Consider the following 18,521-nt stretch of genomic DNA (forward strand, 5'->3'; position numbering starts at 1 on the left):
CAATCTATGCTTTGTACAAATATATCTAAGCACGCGTGCTGCGAATACGATGCATTTGCAATTAGATGCGAAAATTGAATCTGTATTGCACTGGAGATCAGAAGTGGATCAAGGTCAGCGAACCAATATATTCGCAAACATGTATCTTGAGGCTAATTAATGTGCTACCATCAACAGATTTTTGTATTATATAAGACGAATCGAATTAATAAGACGAAGCCATCGCAACGCTGGTTAATTCCGACGAGATTGTAATTTGTCATATTAATAATTACAGTAAATTTTTCCTAATCGACACAAAAATTGACAATTTGGCAAGAGGAGATTAGTCGAGCCCTGCGGCTTGTTTTTACAGCCACCGATTATAACAATTCTAAAAAATAATAATAATCGGTCATAAATCTTCAAATCAATCGGTCAACAATCGGTATAATCGGTTATAAACAATTTCTCTTTATTCCTAGCAGCAACCGTTTATTTATTAAATATCCAGTGAACGAAATTAAAAAATTCTTAAATATCCAACAAAAGTAAGATTCAGAGATTTATTCTATGGCCAACAAATAAAATTGCAAAATTTTTAGATATACAATAAATAAGCTTGACAAAATTATAAATATACAATGAGCAAAATGATTCAATTATTTTGGGAGAAATTAGCAATTAGGGAGAATTTACTGCATAATGCCGGAAATATTTCGGTTTATTCCACTGCATCAAAAAATAAATAAATAATAAATATGTTCACCGATTAATATTTTGTCCGCGTAAGAATCGGATGGCTTGGCGGCGGCGGCGGCCATCTTTGACTCCTGAAATTCTGCGTCGATTTATTCCGACGATGAAATATAGTTTCCGAGACCCGTAAACTTCATTTCTCTATTCGAATTTCACTGCTCGAAGCTATATTTCGTTACGTCACCAGCTACGCCGTGATTCATTTCGCTCATCATCACGGACAAATACCTAGATACGTGGCCGCCATTATGGTACCGGTCGTTACACGCCGAAATACCGGCGTGTTTGTCAAATAGAAACCACACAACGACCTACACGAAACTCATTATATAAAATGTCAGCGTGGATTGTTATCGCGGAGTTAATATTTAAATTATTCGAAACAACGCGGTTCAATTATTTTGCAACGTTCGAAGCCCATTAATAACACGGAATTCTGTGGAATCGGAAAAATTATTTAAGTGGATGTCGGACAATTATTTGGGAAGGCCGACGTAAAATTTCAACATTTCATGTTCATTAATTGCTTAAATATGCTCAAGCAACATTTTTAGGGGACAGCCATGTTTTAAATTCCTGATAAAATTGCGATATTGAATTGAAATTGCGGCATTGAATTAAAATTACTACTCTGAATTAAAATTGCTACACCGAGTTAAAATTGGTACACTGAATTAAAATTGCTACATTGAATTGAAATTGGTACACTGAATTAAAATTGCTACATTGAATTAAAAACGCTACTTCGAATTAAAATTGCTACATCGAATTAAAATTGCTACTTTGAATTAAAATTACTACATTGAATTAATATTATATCGTTCAAAGTCCTTTAATAATTGACAATGAAAATTGCCACTAAAATTATGATTCAATTTCAAAGATTTTGTTGTACCCGTTTCGCTAAATCGTTAACGCAAAACTGGAATATTTGTGCACAATTTATAGAGCATATTCTATCAGTTTTAAGTTAAAGTTGTAATTGAAATTTCCGAAGCGGAGATTAAATTAGATTTTAACGTGATATTCAGTCGTTTCAATTTGAATGTCATTATCGTGATAATATAGTTCTTGTGTGTGCCGACGGTTAGAATCTCGATTCGAAAATCCAGAGCGAACGTTAATAAATCTTTAATGGCTCCGGGTTAATTATGTCTCAGGAAAGTGAGCTTCGATGCATATTCAGACGCGTTTTCATTTCGATTTAATCTTCAGATACGGGGCTGCCGTTGCATATTAAATTACAGAACATTGAATTGCAAATCGTATATTTTATTTGTATTGTTAATTCGCCATTATTGCGTTTGAGATACAATTTCACGTACAGATATAATAGTTAAACAATGAATTATTCAGATGCCAACGACACAACGATTTTCTGTAACGGCGCCAAATTGAAATGTTCGCTTTTTGCTGATAAAACGAAAAACGGATCAGGTTAACAATGATGGGAAATATTTATTTCCATTGGCCGTTACTTTCTCCAAGGATTTTCTTGTATGCTAAATTATTTAATTGATTGAAACGTGCGTTCGTACCGCGAGATTCAGACTTTCTACGTTTTAAGTAACTTTTACTTGGTTCAATTAGTACTAAATGCGGCAGGATTCTTAGATCACGCTAAAACGTAATTTATCACACGGTCGGTGCACGAAATTACAAAGAAGACATAAAATTGCTCGATAACATCCAATATTCCGAATTAAGTAATAGAGCATTTTTCAAACGCGCCATGTTAGGCGAACGTGTCACGAAAGCGCGGCAGATATAAAAATTCCGGCACGAAATTCAAATTGTCGCGCAGAAAACCGAGCATACTATATACGTGCTGTGTTAGCATAACTCGTTCTAAGAGCGCGCGAATTTCTCGAAATTCAAAAAATAACTTTTCCTTAAATTCAGGTTTTCGCATTTAAAAATCGAGACGAGTCAATAAAAAAAAAATTGTTCAAATTCGTCACGATATTACGACCGTTCCCACGACACGAAAGAACATTTTCTTCTCGTCGCAGAAATGATTATCGCTTCCGCTTCGCCGCGACAGAAGAATGGCGCGAATTTTCAAAAGCGACGATGTCTCTTCGGCGCCGAGTTGCGGCGCGTTTTTGTGCTCTGAGAATTTATTAACGATAATGGACGGTCTATGAGTAGTGTCCATTAAACGTGGCATTAATTTAAGAGCAAACATGGCGGGGTTGTGAGGAAAATGGTGGAAAAACGAAAGCAGCCGAGGGAGAGAGAGAGAAAGAGAGAGAGACAGAGAAATTGCGTAAACGCTTGAAACGCAATCTTTCCCGGCTGGCTAATTATGAAAATTAGTTCTGTCAGCTTCGTCGTCGTCGCGGCCGCGTGGTGGTGGCCACGAAAAAAAACGAATGGCGACCTTTTTTTGTATGCATGCAGTGTGCGTGTGCGCGCGCGCGTTCTGCGGCGAAAGAAATCTTTACTGGAGCGATAAAAGGCATCGACATCGCGAGAGTGAGCGAGAAACGTGGAAAGTTTTCCACGCGTGAAGGATGCAGCCGCCGCTCGCGTTCGCATGTTTTTCCATCCGTTTCTGATTAATTGTTTATTAAACGGCTCGTCGTGCCGCCAGTTATTTGCTCCGCGAGATACGCACGCCACACGTGCATCAGTTTCGTTTTCGTTCCAGCATTTATAGAACTTTCAGAAACTATCTGGCCCATGTCTCTGGAAAATCTAATCGCAATTTCGTAACTTACAACATTTTCTTCTTCATTCATTTATCACGAGATCGTCGAGTATTTTATAAAAATGGCTTCAACAGCGATTTTCTAAAATTTATGGAGTCTGTGAAAATTAGTTTTATTATTGAGAGAGAATTTTATGTTCGCATAATTCATTTATAAGTGTTTTTGATAAATTTTTAGAAACATTGCAGTTCGAAATATACATCTTCACTTTAGTAGTGGAGAGTGAAATTTGAATTTGGCGCCATTCAATAGCGTTAGTTTACACTTGCTAAGACAATTATTAATTAAATTGTGTTTATACAATAGAATTTTGTTAGATTGTACAAAAGACAATATATTAATAAGTTAGAATATAATGCGAATAATTTCGATAGAGTTTATCTCATTAAAATAATGAATTACTTGAATTTAATTAATAATGTTTTTCACCCTTGGTCGAACGATTATTTATTAAATTATATCCGTACGATAGAAGATCGAAGTAAAATTTATTAAATGATCAGAATGTAACGTGCGCATTTTTAACAAATTACAGTATTAATTATTTGATTAATAATTACTTGATTTTGGCGCCATTTAATAATAGTTCACCGTTGCCCAAACAATTATTATTAAATTACATTTATATGACAGAAGAGCAAAATGTATTAGTACGAATAGAACTTAACGTGATCACTTTTAACAAATCGCCGTGTTAAAATTGTTAACAATTTGAATGTACCGCCACCGCGGATAGCTCATTCGGGCACGCAAACTCTCGATCGATCATTACTTAATGATTCTCATCTCGGCGGGATCCAACGTAATCCCACTTCAGGTGTATTTACATATTCGAGGCACTAGACAAATTTTACGTAATTCCACGCAGTGAGAAGACATCCAGCGGTCTCAGAAAGTTTCCGCAATAAAAACTTTCCTTGGATAGTTCAAAATCATTTTCATGTAACGCGCAGATCAAGTTCTCTCTGTTGCCTTCTCTAAATAGCGCGCCATTTTTCACGAGATCTAGAAATATCGGATCGAGAATGTTCTCTATTTTCAATTTATAATAACAATTTATGTTCTTTTCTAAAGACTCCGTTTTTTCGCGGTGGTCGTCGTAAGTTTCTTTCGAATTGTACAAATTCGTTTAAAATTATTATAAATAACAATATTATTATATTAAAGTTTTATTTTACGAAAACAGCATAATTTTCCACAAAATTCAATATTTGTGATTCAGACAATTGTATACAAAACTATTTAGATTCGTCACATTAAGTTTAATGTATCTTAAAAGCGCGCAAACTTTGAGAATTCAAATTATAAAAATAATTATGAAAAAGAGCTGCAAGGCTCGAATAATCGTACCTCCTCTTTCCAAATTATCCATTTTTGTGTACAATCTGAGCATCAATTAAGGAGAATTTGCTATTTACTTTACAAAAATTCTGATTCGATATCAGACTGAAGAAATTCACCAATGTGCTTAGAATATATACATAAACAAACGCGTAAAGTTTCACAAATTTGTATTATCTAGTTTGCGCAACAAAAATTTCTAAAGTCCAGCTTTGGAGAGGGAACTATAAAACCACCCCTAATAACACTCGCCAGCTATGGAGTCTGCGGATTGCTTACCATTTGTACTTACTGTAATCGAATGCAAATTGGAAGTGCTGTAATTGAAAAATTTCATTCCGACTGTCCCATTAAATTCCTCCATCGTTCCTGCCAAGCTTCACGAAACCATTCTGAAAAGTGAATATTCGTTCTCTTCTTTGGAAACAGTTTATCTTTACTCCTAACAGCAACCATTTATTAAATATCCAGTGAACGAAATTAAAAATTTCTTAAATATCCAGCAAAAATAAAATTCAAAGATTTCTCATACGGCCAACAAATAAAATTGCAAAATTTTTAGACATACGATAAATAAACTTGACAAAATTTTAAATATACAACGAGCAAAATAATGATATCTCCTCTTCCCAAATTGTCCATTTTTGTGCACAATCTGAGCGTCAATTAGGGAAAATTCACTGTAGTCATGTATATTGTATTATTATCGTATCCTCTTATAAAATATGATAAAAATGTCGTCAAAAAGACATTAAATTAATGAAATTAATTAAATTAATTAAATTTATTTCGATGCGTGACGCTGGCAGCGAACGTGTTAGTATTCAAATTGAAAATTCAAATTTTCACGCGAATCTGATCTCCGCCTCTAAAAACTATAGTAGTACGAATCTGTTGTTTCTTTTTTGTTTTTAACAATCATATGGCGCGAAACAAGCTTCCACAGAATCGCGAATTTTTTTCCATCGATTCCCGGTAGGTTAACAGGCTCGCTTGCATCAAACGCAATTTCTCGGCGCGAACTGTCTAACACTAAACTCAAATATGAGTCCTCAAACACGAATGTCAATGTGAATCCTCTTTAATAGATCTTAGCTGAGGATTTACCTTGTATCACGCAAAGATTTGCTCAAGGTTGAATCCATAGAGCTCGATGCAGTATATTGACTGTCCTGAGATCATTAAAGAGGCGCATTAACGTTGCATCAACTTCGATTTAAATAATAAACAAAAATTCATATATATATATATATATAATTCCTGTTCATACGTTGCATGTATTATTTCAATTAAACGATACAACGAACGCGGTAACCGCCATTACTACAAGCCTGCAAATATTTTATACACAAAGAGAGTGAAACAAGTCCGCAAAATAAATAAAAAATGTAATTCAAATTCCTTCACCACAATTTGCAACATGAAGTCACAAAGTAAGAATAATGTCTCTTTTAAAATCCGGATTCTAATAATAATGTTCTTGATAATAAATTTGAATGCTTCCCGAAAATAATCTTCATAATAATCAATTTTTCGTTTTTATTATGAATTAAGAACGATGCCTGATTTTGTTTGTTTTCCAGATCGCAATTTAAACAGAATTCTATTGTTTCGATGTTATCGACCGACGTGTCTTAGTCAACATTAATCACAAAATCGTTAAACTGCTCGATTAGGTTGCCGTAGAGATTATCTACGCGCCGTTTTAATTACGTCCACGCGAGAGCGGATCAGTATCTATCGATAATCGTGTTTAAAAGTTAATGAAAGATACTCTGGAAACAATAGTTGTCGTAATATTCCGCGATTTAATCGAGCTCGTAACGTTTAATCCATTACCGCTTCGCTTCTTTTCATTTCTTTTCATTTCTTTTTCTTTTTACGAGCATTTAAGCAACATCACCTCTTCGATAGCAGTAGAAAGAGCGCAAAAACAACAAATATCTCGCGATCGGAGATAAAATAAGTGGAACGTGATCGTGAAACACGATCGCGGAACACGATCGTGAAACATTATGGACAATATTCGTATGCGCGATTAAAGTCCCATTAAAGTGTTTATGAAACGAACTTCTTTTTTCATTTCTTTTTTTTTTCGAACGAAGTATTCGTTGAAGTCGGTCGATCTACTGACCTAGCAGTCAGCCGTGCAGCGTCCATTATGTCCGGCGAGAAATGTTATGCTCAACAAAGATGTCCGAAGCAAACATACGTTTCTAGTGTGCAAATAGTTACTTAGGGCCACGGCCACGATCTTCGCGGAAAAATCGCAAGGAGAAAATCTTCGTCCTCGCGACCTACTAGAAAAGTTGCCGTCGATGGTGCCGCGCTATAGTCCGTCACGAAAACTTCATTTGCGCGCGACGACGCGTAAAAAGATCAACATAACCTTTCCAGCAATTCGTCTTTCGCGCTAGCAAGAAACACCATCGGGAAGTAGTACATACGTACGGTAAATTCTTCTCCCTAATTGACGCTCAGATTGCGCACAAAAATGGACAATTTGGGAAGAGGAGATATCATTATTTTGCTCGTTGTATATTTAAAATTTTGTCAAGGCTATTTATTTTATGTCCAACAAATTTTTTAGTTCGCGTCGAGAAATTGCGTTTGAAGCAAGCGAGCCTGTTAACCTACCAGGAATAGATGGACAAAAAATTCGCAGGATCCTGGACGCGATTCTGTCGAAGCTTGTTTCGCGCGATACGATTGTTAAAAACAAAAAAAAAACAATAGATTCGTACTATTACAGTTTTTAGAGGCGGAGATCAGATTCGCGTGAAAATTTGAATTTTCAATTTGAATACTAACACGTTCGCTGCCAGCGTCACGCATCGAAATAAATTTAATTAAATTAATTAATTTCGTTAATTTAATGTCTCTTTGACGACATTTTTATCATATTTTATAAGAGGATCCAATAATAATACAATATACATGACTACAGTGAATTTTCCCTAATTGACGCTCAAATTGCGCACAAAAAATGGACAATTTGGGAAGAGGAGATATCATTATTTTGCTCGTTGTATATTTAAAATTTTGTCAAGTTTATTTATCGTATGTCTAAAAATTTTGCAATTTTATTTGTTGGCCGTATGAGAAATCTTTGAATTTTATTTTTGCTGGATATTCAAGAAATTTTTAATTTCGTTCACTGGATATTTAATAAATGGTTGCTGTTAGGAATAAAGAGAAATTGTTTCCAAAGAAAAGAACGAATATTCACTTTTTAGAATGGTTTCGTGAAACTGGGCAGGAACGATGGAGGAATTTAATGGGACAGTCGGAATGAAATTTTTCAATTACAGCACTTCCAATTTGCATTCGATTACAGTAAGTACAAATGGTAAGCAATCCGCAGACTCCATAGCTGGCGAGTGTTATTAGGGGTGGTTTTATAGTTCCCTCTCCAAAGCTGGACTTTAGGAATTTTTGTTGCGCAAACTAGATAATACAAATTTGTGAAACTTTACGCGTTTGTTTATGTATATATTCTAAGCACATTGGTGAATTTTTTCAGACTGATATCGTATCAGAATTTTTGTAAAATAAATTATTTCTGGAAGTCTGTTTCAGAATTGGTAATTAGGTTTAATATTGCAGTAAATTCTCCCTAATTGACGCTCAGATTGCGCACAAAAATGGACAATTTGGGAAGAGGAGGTACGATTATATATTATAGATTATTTTTTATAGATTAAGATAATATTTTTATATATAGATTCTATTTTACATTTTATAGTTGTCGACAATCGTATCTCCTGTTCCCAAATTGTCCATTTTCGTGCGCAATCTGAGCGCGAATTAGGGAGAAATTACTGTAACGCATTAATCGTTAGGCCTCGCGAAGCTGAGATAGACTCCGTAGATCTTGGTCAGATTAGGGCGCAGATAAGATTCGCATTCGGTTAGGTCAGGATTAGCTGTCGATCGAAAATCTCGACGAGGTCTCGGCCAGGTGCCGATCGGTTTACGCGTCGCGATTACATGCTCGTGGAATCTTGGATAAGCTTCGATGGGATCTCAGGCTGATCCTAGTTGATCACCGGTTCGTTCACGAACGGATCTCGATTAACTTCATCGAAGCCTTTGAAATTAGAATAGAATCGTATAAAACTCGAGTCGGATGGTGTCGTCGAAGTTATGCGTGCCCGGAGCGTGTTATCTCAGGGATCAAGGCCCGGCCAACACAGTCGGTCGTTCCATCGCTTTTTTTCTTCTTTTGCCTTGAAGACCGCGGCGTTACAAAATTGCCGGTTCACCGGCTCGATGTCAACCTGTTGCTCAACGGTTCTCATCGGCGTAGGAATAGAAAAAGATGCGAGGGCCTAAAAAAAATCGTAACGAACACTGCAGCAGGCCTGTCGATGATGCATTCTCTTGCGATCGGACGACGTTTTCTTTGCCCGTCGCTCATCTTTTTTCCGCGTCATTTTCTCGACGATCACGCACCGTAATGATAAGAGGCACACGTGTTCCACGAGAATATCATACTAACGACCAATTATACCCTCGTAACTGCGCCCGGCTAAACGACGGATTTTGTTAACACGGTTTACGTTTCAAACACTTTGTCGACAATCCGAGCCTCTTTATAATGCTCCGAGAGAACTTTAGAACATGTATACTCTCTATCATAGTCTCTAAGTATGTATCAGCGATGGCTGGAACTGCTACTTCGGGATCGTTAGCGATTCAATCAGGTTCGTTCTCGATCGCAGCGATTTTTCGCAGAGATTCGTGATTTCTCGCGGTAATCCGTGATTTCTCACAGAGATTCGTGACTTTTCGTGAATACCTTTGATTGCTGTTCGATCTGTAGATCGCTGTTCGGTTAACGAAAATGGCCTGTAATACTAACCCGTGCTTATATACTTTATGCGAAGCAATTAATTGCAATGAAAATGTGGATGTCATCCCATAAATGACTGCAAAGCACGGTAAATCTTACGAATATAGAAGATGCAATAAAGAAACGTATACAAGCGTGAATTCGAATTGTATACGATACTTTATAATCGTAGGAGGATCATTGTTTCGAAATTTCTTCTTTCTACCGATTTAAATAGTATGCGCTTATACGCGTGCATTGTACGAAAGAAATTGTTTGCATTTTTGTACAGTATTCAAACGAGTATCTATTACTATTTATTGTTGTTAAATCGTTGATCGCAAGATTGCAGATTTTTATGAGAAATAAAAATGTAACAATTAAATGCATTACTAAGTTAAATTAAATTGCATATTATTATACGTAATTATTTGTTCAAATGTACCAATTGCAAGACAAATTAGCTAAGTGCAATTTTATCTATTTTTGTAATCATTTTAACAAGCTGAAACTGGTATACCAACACATTCTCATAGCTCCATTTACTTTTAATTCGTATCAAAAATGAACAAGATCAAATTACAAAACTAACAAGACACCAAAAACAATTTTAAAAAATTGTCACATTATTATCAATTATTTTTCAATTATTTTATCGACAAATTATATTTCTCACGATCAATTCGGATAATTTTTATTTTACACGAAGTTCCGCAGTCTACCAAATATAGCTATTACACGCTCCGAGGAAAGAGTTCTAACCTCAAAAGTCCCTAGAAAATTGATCGACATAACCTCGAAATCGGAGACTTTTCCTCGCTCCCTCTACATTTTCCTCGCGAGAAGTCACGGCGCGACGACGATCTTAACGGTTCACGTAGCTGCATTGTCGCCGTTAATATCGTCGATTGTTCTTTTCCTTTCCGTATCGCGGGGGCGCGAAATTGTGACGCGAAGTTGCAATTTCGACGGGAATTCACGGGGAACACGGCACGTTCCATGAAACGCGCTGCCGATTCTATTTTGCGGCGCATACCGAAGTGGACAAGACCTGCCTTAACTCGAGCCAAAGTCTAGTTCCTGACCCTATTCGCTGTATCTTCCGACGATTATGTGTGTCTCTCCGATTATGCGTGCCTCCGATTATTCGTCTCGATACGCCACGAAGCTGCGGAAACCTTCCGCCGAGCATGAAACAACACGTTTAACGAATCATCGTTTGTTTCGTCTTGATATCATTTATTATTTAGCTCGTTTGTCAGAGTACAGTCTTGCCAAAATTTAGTACACTTTTTTGCAGGAAAATCTCTTCATGTTGAAGTTCATTTTGTGTAGTATTGTATATTGAAGTCGCAAATTTAAAATAGCCTTGATATCATTTATTAGTTAGCTCGATTGTCAGAGTACAGTCTTGTCAAAATTTAGTACACTTTTGTGTAGGAAAATCTTTATATCGAAGTTCATTTTTTGTGTATTATTGTATACTGAACTTGCAAATTTAAAATAAACTTGATATCATTTATTATTTGGCTCGATTGTCGGAGTACAGTCTCGCCAAAATTTAGTACACTTTTGTGTATAAAATTCTTCATATTGTAATTCATTTTGTGCAGTGTTGTGTACTGAACTTGAAAATTTAAAATAACCTAAATATTATTTATAATTTAGCTCGATTATCAAAGTGCAGTCTTGCTAAAATTTAGTGCACTTTTGTGTAGGAAAATCTTTATATTGAAGTACATTTTGTGTAGTGTTGTATACTCAGCTTAGAAATTTAAAATAACTTTAATATCATTTATTATTTGGCTCGAATGTCAGAGTACACTCTCGCCAAAATTTAGTACACTTTCTTGCAAGAAAATCATCATGTTCAAGTTCACTTTGTGTAGTATCGTATACTGAACTCGGAAATTTAAAATAACTTTAATATCATTTATTATTTGGCTCGAATGTCAGAGTACACTCTCGCCAAAATTTAGTACACTTTGTGTATAAAATTCTTCATATTGCAGTTCATTTTGTGCAGTATTGTATACTGAACTCGGAAATTTAAAATAACTTTAATATCATTTATTATTTGCTCGATTGTCAGAGTACAATCTTGTCAAAATTTAGTACACTTTGTGTATAAAATTCTTCATATTGCAGTTCATTTTGTGCAGTCTTGTATACTGAACTTGGAAATTTGAAATAACCTTAATATTATTTATAATTTAGCTCGATTGTCAGAGTACAATCTTGCTAAAATTTAGTACACTTTTGTGTCGGAAAATCTTTATATCGAAGTACATTTTGTGTGGTGTTGTACACTGAACTTGGAAATTTAAATTACGAAGCTACTTTATAAATCGTGGCCATAAAAAGTTCGATGTCAGTAAGAACGTGAGAGAATACAATTGCTTGGTGATTACGGGCAATAGATAATTTCGAATTGTTTAGCTAGCGCGGTCGAGGACGAATAATTTCGTTAGTATAATGATATACGGTTCTGCAAGTTTGTTGCACTGATATATTTCCGAGGGAATCATTAGGCTACGCTCGATTTCGCTGACGCGCGATGACATGCAGAACTGACCCTCGTGACGTAATCGTCGCAATTCACTACCAACTTGTTCTACACCTCCTCTGCCAGTGTTTTCTGCAATGCCTGTACGTAACTGCCGTATCACGTTGTGCGACAATGGTCAGAATTTTTGGTAACATCGCGTCGCTGTATCGTATTATCATTGCCTTGACAAAATGGAGAATTCAATTCGAATCGCGTTTTCCCGCCGTTTGCTTCACAAAAAAGACATTTCGGTATTTTGAGACGCGGTTTGCGAGTTATCGGGCACAGAAATAAATGAACAAAATAAACAAAAACGAATTTTGAATATTCCATAAACGGAACTAGTGATAAAAAATGGCGGTACGACTAAAATTTCGTACGATTTCCGGCATTTTTAATCGATTCAAAATGTCCTTGGGACGGAGAATGGTAGAAAGTATTATTAAAAAAAAGTGCTTATTAATTTTTCTACAAGTAAATGTTACACTTGTTAGCGAAATAATGCATTGAAATAGCAAATAATGCTGGAATAGCAATTTTCCTCGGGAAATTCTCCGCGTTTCGGACGAAGTGTGTTCAAATGTCACCAATTTTCCCCGCCCTTAAGATCAATTACAATGGCGTAGGAGATGGTACAATGAAAAGTCCTATTAATAGACCTTTCGTGTCCAGTTCTCAAACAGAAAATCATCGAAATACCAATATTATTATATCGTTTCTCGTCATTTTGAATATTGCAACCGACAGATGTTTATTTAAAGGTATAAAAAAAAGTGTTCATTGTAAACTCTTGGTTCGTGGTCAAGACACTTTCAGAACAGAAATCGCATGCAGGTTCTTTCGTTATGCAAGGATTACGTATCGCTTTAGCAAAGTTTCGCAAGAGTTACATTATTCCTCCTAAACTTCGAAAAATAAAGAAATTATTCTTCCACCGAACGATATCGTTCGCGCCGAGAACATGACCGCCGTTTCTATTTGTATTTCGAGCGCATTGTACTCGGACCTTGGACGATCTCCTAGCGAATTTATTATTGTTACATCATTCGTCTAGTAAATAAACAATGGGCCGGCGTGTTCTCTCTTCGCTTTTATTCGCGAGCGCAACAAACTTTATGCCAGCCGAATGCTTTCACTGCGCTATCCGGCGGGACAGCGTTGTGTGTGCCCCGTTGAACAAACTTTATTCAACTGAAACGAAGACAATCAAGGCCGCGGTCGCTCGCCTATAAACTATCCGATCGTTATTGTTAAGAAACGAAAAATACAGCTTAAGAAAAATTGATTGCGCCCGCGCGACTTCACGCTGTTTCGCTGGTTGTTTTCTTCCCCCCCACGGCGTAAATTTATGGTGTACATAAAACACATCATTTTTACGAGTGTTTAATGAAAGTGATTGCAAGTCAATGGCTTGACGTGCTCGCCGATATTCGCCGGAGTCAGGTATGTAACCAAATTATGTAACGCGATCGTTTATAGAAATTGATAGAATAGAAAATAGATCGAAGGTTAAAGCGTTCTTCGATGAATCCTCGATGCAGCAATATGGCGGCGTGGCTGCCGCGACCGGCGCCATTTTGGTTCCCGAATTTTCACTCTGGCTTCACGATATCATTTACAATAGTCGTAACTGCAATGGAAATCTAGTTCTGCACTTAAAGAAGTCTCTGGTAATATCTTTTCAACAATTGACAAGAAATTCGTCGTTGTTGGGTATTTATTCTCAAAATGGCGGACAGGTGGTATGCTATTTACAAGACACTCGATCACTTTGAATAATTACAATGGTATTATATTATATTTTTAATAAAGGCCCGTCAATTTCGTAATCTTCATTTTATTGATCAAAGTTCTCCGTCCAGATAATAAAGATAACAACCAAACCGATCGCAATTAAATAAAAACAAAAATGATAAACCACCATCATCAGAAATTCAGTTCAACTTGACCTGTTGAAGAGACACTAATTGAAAAATGTTGCTATCAATTGTTGAACGATTAATTCTAAGATGCGCGAATATCGATCACGTCACTCAACATCCTCGATTAGTTTACACTTGCAGTAGACCAGCTTGTAGTAGATCCGCTTGTAGAAGAAACACGCTTCGATAGCCAGTGGTTTTCGTTTTGTCACCAAGGCCGAGCATTATTCCATCAGTTTATTTTCAGTCGTGTCGTCGGTATTCCTTTTTCACTGGTTTCGGTCTCCAAACTTCGAAAGCTAACGGCTTTGGAACACTTAATACCTCTACTATTTTTATGCACGATATCTAAAAGTTTAGTTCTATCTTTTGTGCTGGAGAAAAGTGATCTATAATTACTCAAAGATAGTAACAATAACCTGACTATAATATACAAATTGAACAGAAATCGTAAGATTCGCAAATTATGATTAGCAATTTAAACTTAGCAACTTAGGGTTAGCAACTTATGGTCAGCAAGCTGAGATTAGTAACTTAGAGTTAGCAAATTAAGATTAGCAACATAAGGTTAGCTACTTTGGGTCAACAAGTTAAGATTAGAGAATTAAGTTTAGCGACTTAAGGTTAGTAAATTGAGGTTACCAAGCTGAGATTAGCGATTTAAGTTTTGCCACTCAAGTTTAGCAAATTGAAATTACCAAGTTCGGATCAGCGACTAAGGTTTGGCAGCTTAAGATTAGCGATTTTAGTTTTGCGACTCAAGTTTAGCAAATTGAGGTTACCAAGTTCGGATCAGCGACTAAGGTTTAGCAGCTTAAGATTAGCGATTTTAGTTTTGCGACTCAAGTTTAGCAAATTGAGGTTACCAAATTTGGATCAGCGACTAAGGTTTAGCAGCTTAAGGTTAGCGATTTAAGTTTTGCGACTTAAACTTAGCAACTTAAGGTTACTAAGTTCTAGTTATCTACTTAAGTTTCGAAACTTAAGGTTATATTATAACCTAAGGTTATATAACTTAAGGCGAGCAATTTAAGTTTGGCGACTTAACTTTAGCAACTTAAGGTCAGCGATTTTTAAGTTTCGCAACTTGAGGTTGCCAAGTTCAGATTGGCGATTTAAGTTTCAAAACTTTAGGTTAGCAATTTAAGTTTGATGACTTGACTTTAGCAACTTAAGGTCAGCGATTTTTAAGTTTCGCAACTTACGGTTGCCAAGTTCAGATTGGCGACTTAAGTTTCAAAACTTAAGGCTAGCAATTTAAGTTTGGCGACTTGACTTTAGCAACTTAAGGTCAGCGATTTTTAAGTTTCGCAACTTGAGGTTACCAAGTTCAGATTGGCGATTTAAGTTTCAAAACTTAAGGCTAGCAATTTAAGTTTGGTGACTTGACTTTAGCAACTTAAGGTCAGCGATTTTTAAGTTTCGCAACTTAAGTTTGCCAAGTTCAGATTGGCGACTTAAGTTTCAAAATTTAAGGCTAGCAATTTAAGTTTGGCGACTTGACTTTAGCAACTTAAGGTCAGCGATTTTTAAGTTTCGCAACTTAAGGTTGCCAAGTTCAGATTGGCGACTTAAGTTTCAAAATTTAAGGTTAGCAATTTACGTTTGGCGACTTGACTTTAGCAACTTAAGGTCAGCGATTTTTAAGTTTCGCAACTTGAGGTTACCAAGTTCAGATTGGCGATTTAAGTTTCAAAACTTAAGGCTAGCAATTTAAGTTTGGCGACTTGACTTTAGCAACTTAAGGTCAGCGATTTTTAAGTTTCGCAACTTGAGGTTGCCAAGTTCAGATTGGCGACTTAAGTTTCAAAATTTAAGGTTAGCAATTTACGTTTGGCGACTTGACTTTAGCAACTTAAGGTCAGCGATTTTTAAGTTTCGCAACTTAAGGTTGCCAAGTTCAGATTGGCGACTTAAGTTTCAAAACTTAAGGCTAGCAATTTAAGTTTGGCGACTTGACTTTAGCAACTTAAGGTCAGCGATTTTTAAGTTTCGCAACTTGTGGTTAGCAATTTAGGTTTAGCGACTTAAGTTTAGCAGCTTAAGGTTACCAAGTTCAGATTAGCGACTTAACTTTAGTAGGTCATCGATTTAAGTTCAACGACTCAAATTTCGTAACTTATGGTTACCAAGTGACTATTAGCGACTTAAGTCCGCCAAGTAAAGGTTAGCAGGCCGAGACAGGTGATCTTGACCCCGATGACACGAAGTCAGACCCGGCACCATCTTCACAATGAACCGTGACGACCGATTGGGGTTGGAGGGCGAGATGCTGGCGAAGCAGTTTCGTAACGCGGACGGTATAGGAAAATGGATGAATATTGAACAGGAAAGGAAAATAGTACGGCAATAAAGCGCGATGAATTGCTCTTTATAAATTATTCCAAGGCCCGGCGCAAGTTTTTTCCGCGGCGACGATATCTGTGCGTCGTCGCGCGCATGATATTATCCTGGCTGCACATTGTCGGGCCAGCAAAAGAAACGTTCGACGACAGTTTTTGCGGCACGCGGCCGACTGACCTCTCGGCGTTTATCTCCCGCCGATTTTGCATAGTTTTCTGGCCGGGAGTTAGGTGAACCAGTCCTTTAACACCGGCGTCACAAGATGTCACAAGCTGACCCGTTCCAGATCTCTGATTCTAGAACGATTAACCCTCATACAACACCTGTGGATCGGATCTGATTCCCCCGTTGGATGGATCTATAAATAAAGTAAACGATGACGACATCCCAAACGCACCTATTTTCATTAACAATGACAACGTGACCTTAATATCTCAGATTCAACGCAATTAATTGTTTCAATAATCGGAACGGAATGTTCGCGACTCTGTCGCAAAATTATTGTTTTCAACGATCGCGACGAGCGATCAGGATGTTAAATGCTCGATTATGTATAGATCAGAGACGAACGTTGATTACGGTTCGACGCAATGAGTATATATTGTTGATCGTGCTTCCTCGATAAAAGTAATTTGCATCGTAACTCGGTCGTCCGAGCTGAAACGTTGGACGAGTGTCATCATGGGTCCAGATAAAGCGCAAATAATCTATCTTCTATTGTTTCTTATTTCGTTCGATCTCTTGTCACGATTGTCGTATCTTTTATATTCAAATTCGCCGCCATTGCGCAAGCCTTCCGCAGATATGGCGCGCTTTTCAAATTCAGATATCCGGGAAGTCCGCAATGTTCGCGCGACAACGTGTAATTTCCGTTTTTAATCGAAGCCGCGATGGAAATTCTAACGGAGACGATAATTGTCGGCATAAATGACTGATTAATATACGCGAGCTACAGCTGCCGGACTATAGTTTTCAACGTATCGCCACGCGATGTTAGCTTGCTTTATGCAACTAGTTAGCCTGCGCGTGCAATAAAATGGCCACGAAACAATATTAATGACGGCTGTCGGCGAAGTTTAGCAATAAATGTTGAATGCTCAAGATTTAACGTTATCGGGGCTTCGGCAGCCAGCACGAGGCCTTTTCGCAATAGTTTATCAGGAATATTCAAATATTATCTCAAGGACCTCGAGTACTTTGCATATTTAACCCCGCGGTGACCCAACTTGTTATTTTCACCTCGTAAAAAAAGAGAGAAGCCGCGTCTTATTGTTCGAAGGCTGCTTCGCTTCGACGGACAGGATCGAATCAAAAATTAATTTAATTTCCTTGTTTCGGCGAACGATCGTCGACTAATTTACGGATTGGTTTAACGCTAGATTTACGGAGCACAAAAAACAGCTGTTTCATATTAGTTTATAAAAGTAACAATAAGATATTTATTCGGATTTTTAACAAGTGTTATCGTAACATTTGCCGTGAGTAACATATAAATTGAATAAATAACTCGTAAATGTACCTTTACGATATAAATAACTCGTAAATGTACCTTTACGATATAAATAACTCGTAAATGTACCTTTACGATATAAATAACTCGTAAATGTACCTTTACGATATAAATAACTCGTAAATGTACCTTTACGATATAAATAATCGTAAATTACAAAAATTAGTGACCCGTCGTTTTGACGGATTCTAGTGTTAAACCGTGAACAATTTATTTAAACGTTCGCGCGGTCTGCGAATAAATTGAAACATCGACTCAAGGGTTGATAACATCTTGATAAATCTCGAATCGAGAAGTTGCCAGTCCTCCAGATTGTTAATCTCAGAGTTGAAAATTGATTTATGAATGGACGCCGGGTTTCGAGGCAATGTTTTTCCCGCGGCACGGTAGCACACAATCGTTAAATCATTTTATGTGCTCTGTGCGACAGATAGGGATATTGTAATGAGGATATTAATATGTAACACTCGTCCAGATAGATGGATTCTTAAAAATACGAAGTCGGAACAGAGTGAACTTATCGTTTGCATAATTATTTGATCTGCATTGCCTGCCCAAAATAGAAAGAACA

General features: G+C 36.8%; 1 protein-coding gene across 6 annotated transcripts in view; it reads left to right on the top strand.

Annotated features, from left to right (window-relative positions):
* Hnf4 (Hepatocyte nuclear factor 4) overlaps positions 1 to 18,521 on the top strand; it is a 67,116-nt gene that overhangs the window by 32,097 nt on the left and 16,498 nt on the right. The gene's annotated exons all lie outside the window — the stretch shown is intronic.

This window comes from Megalopta genalis, chromosome 5, assembly GCF_051020955.1.
Source record: "Megalopta genalis isolate 19385.01 chromosome 5, iyMegGena1_principal, whole genome shotgun sequence".
Taxonomy (NCBI): domain Eukaryota; kingdom Metazoa; phylum Arthropoda; class Insecta; order Hymenoptera; family Halictidae; genus Megalopta; species Megalopta genalis.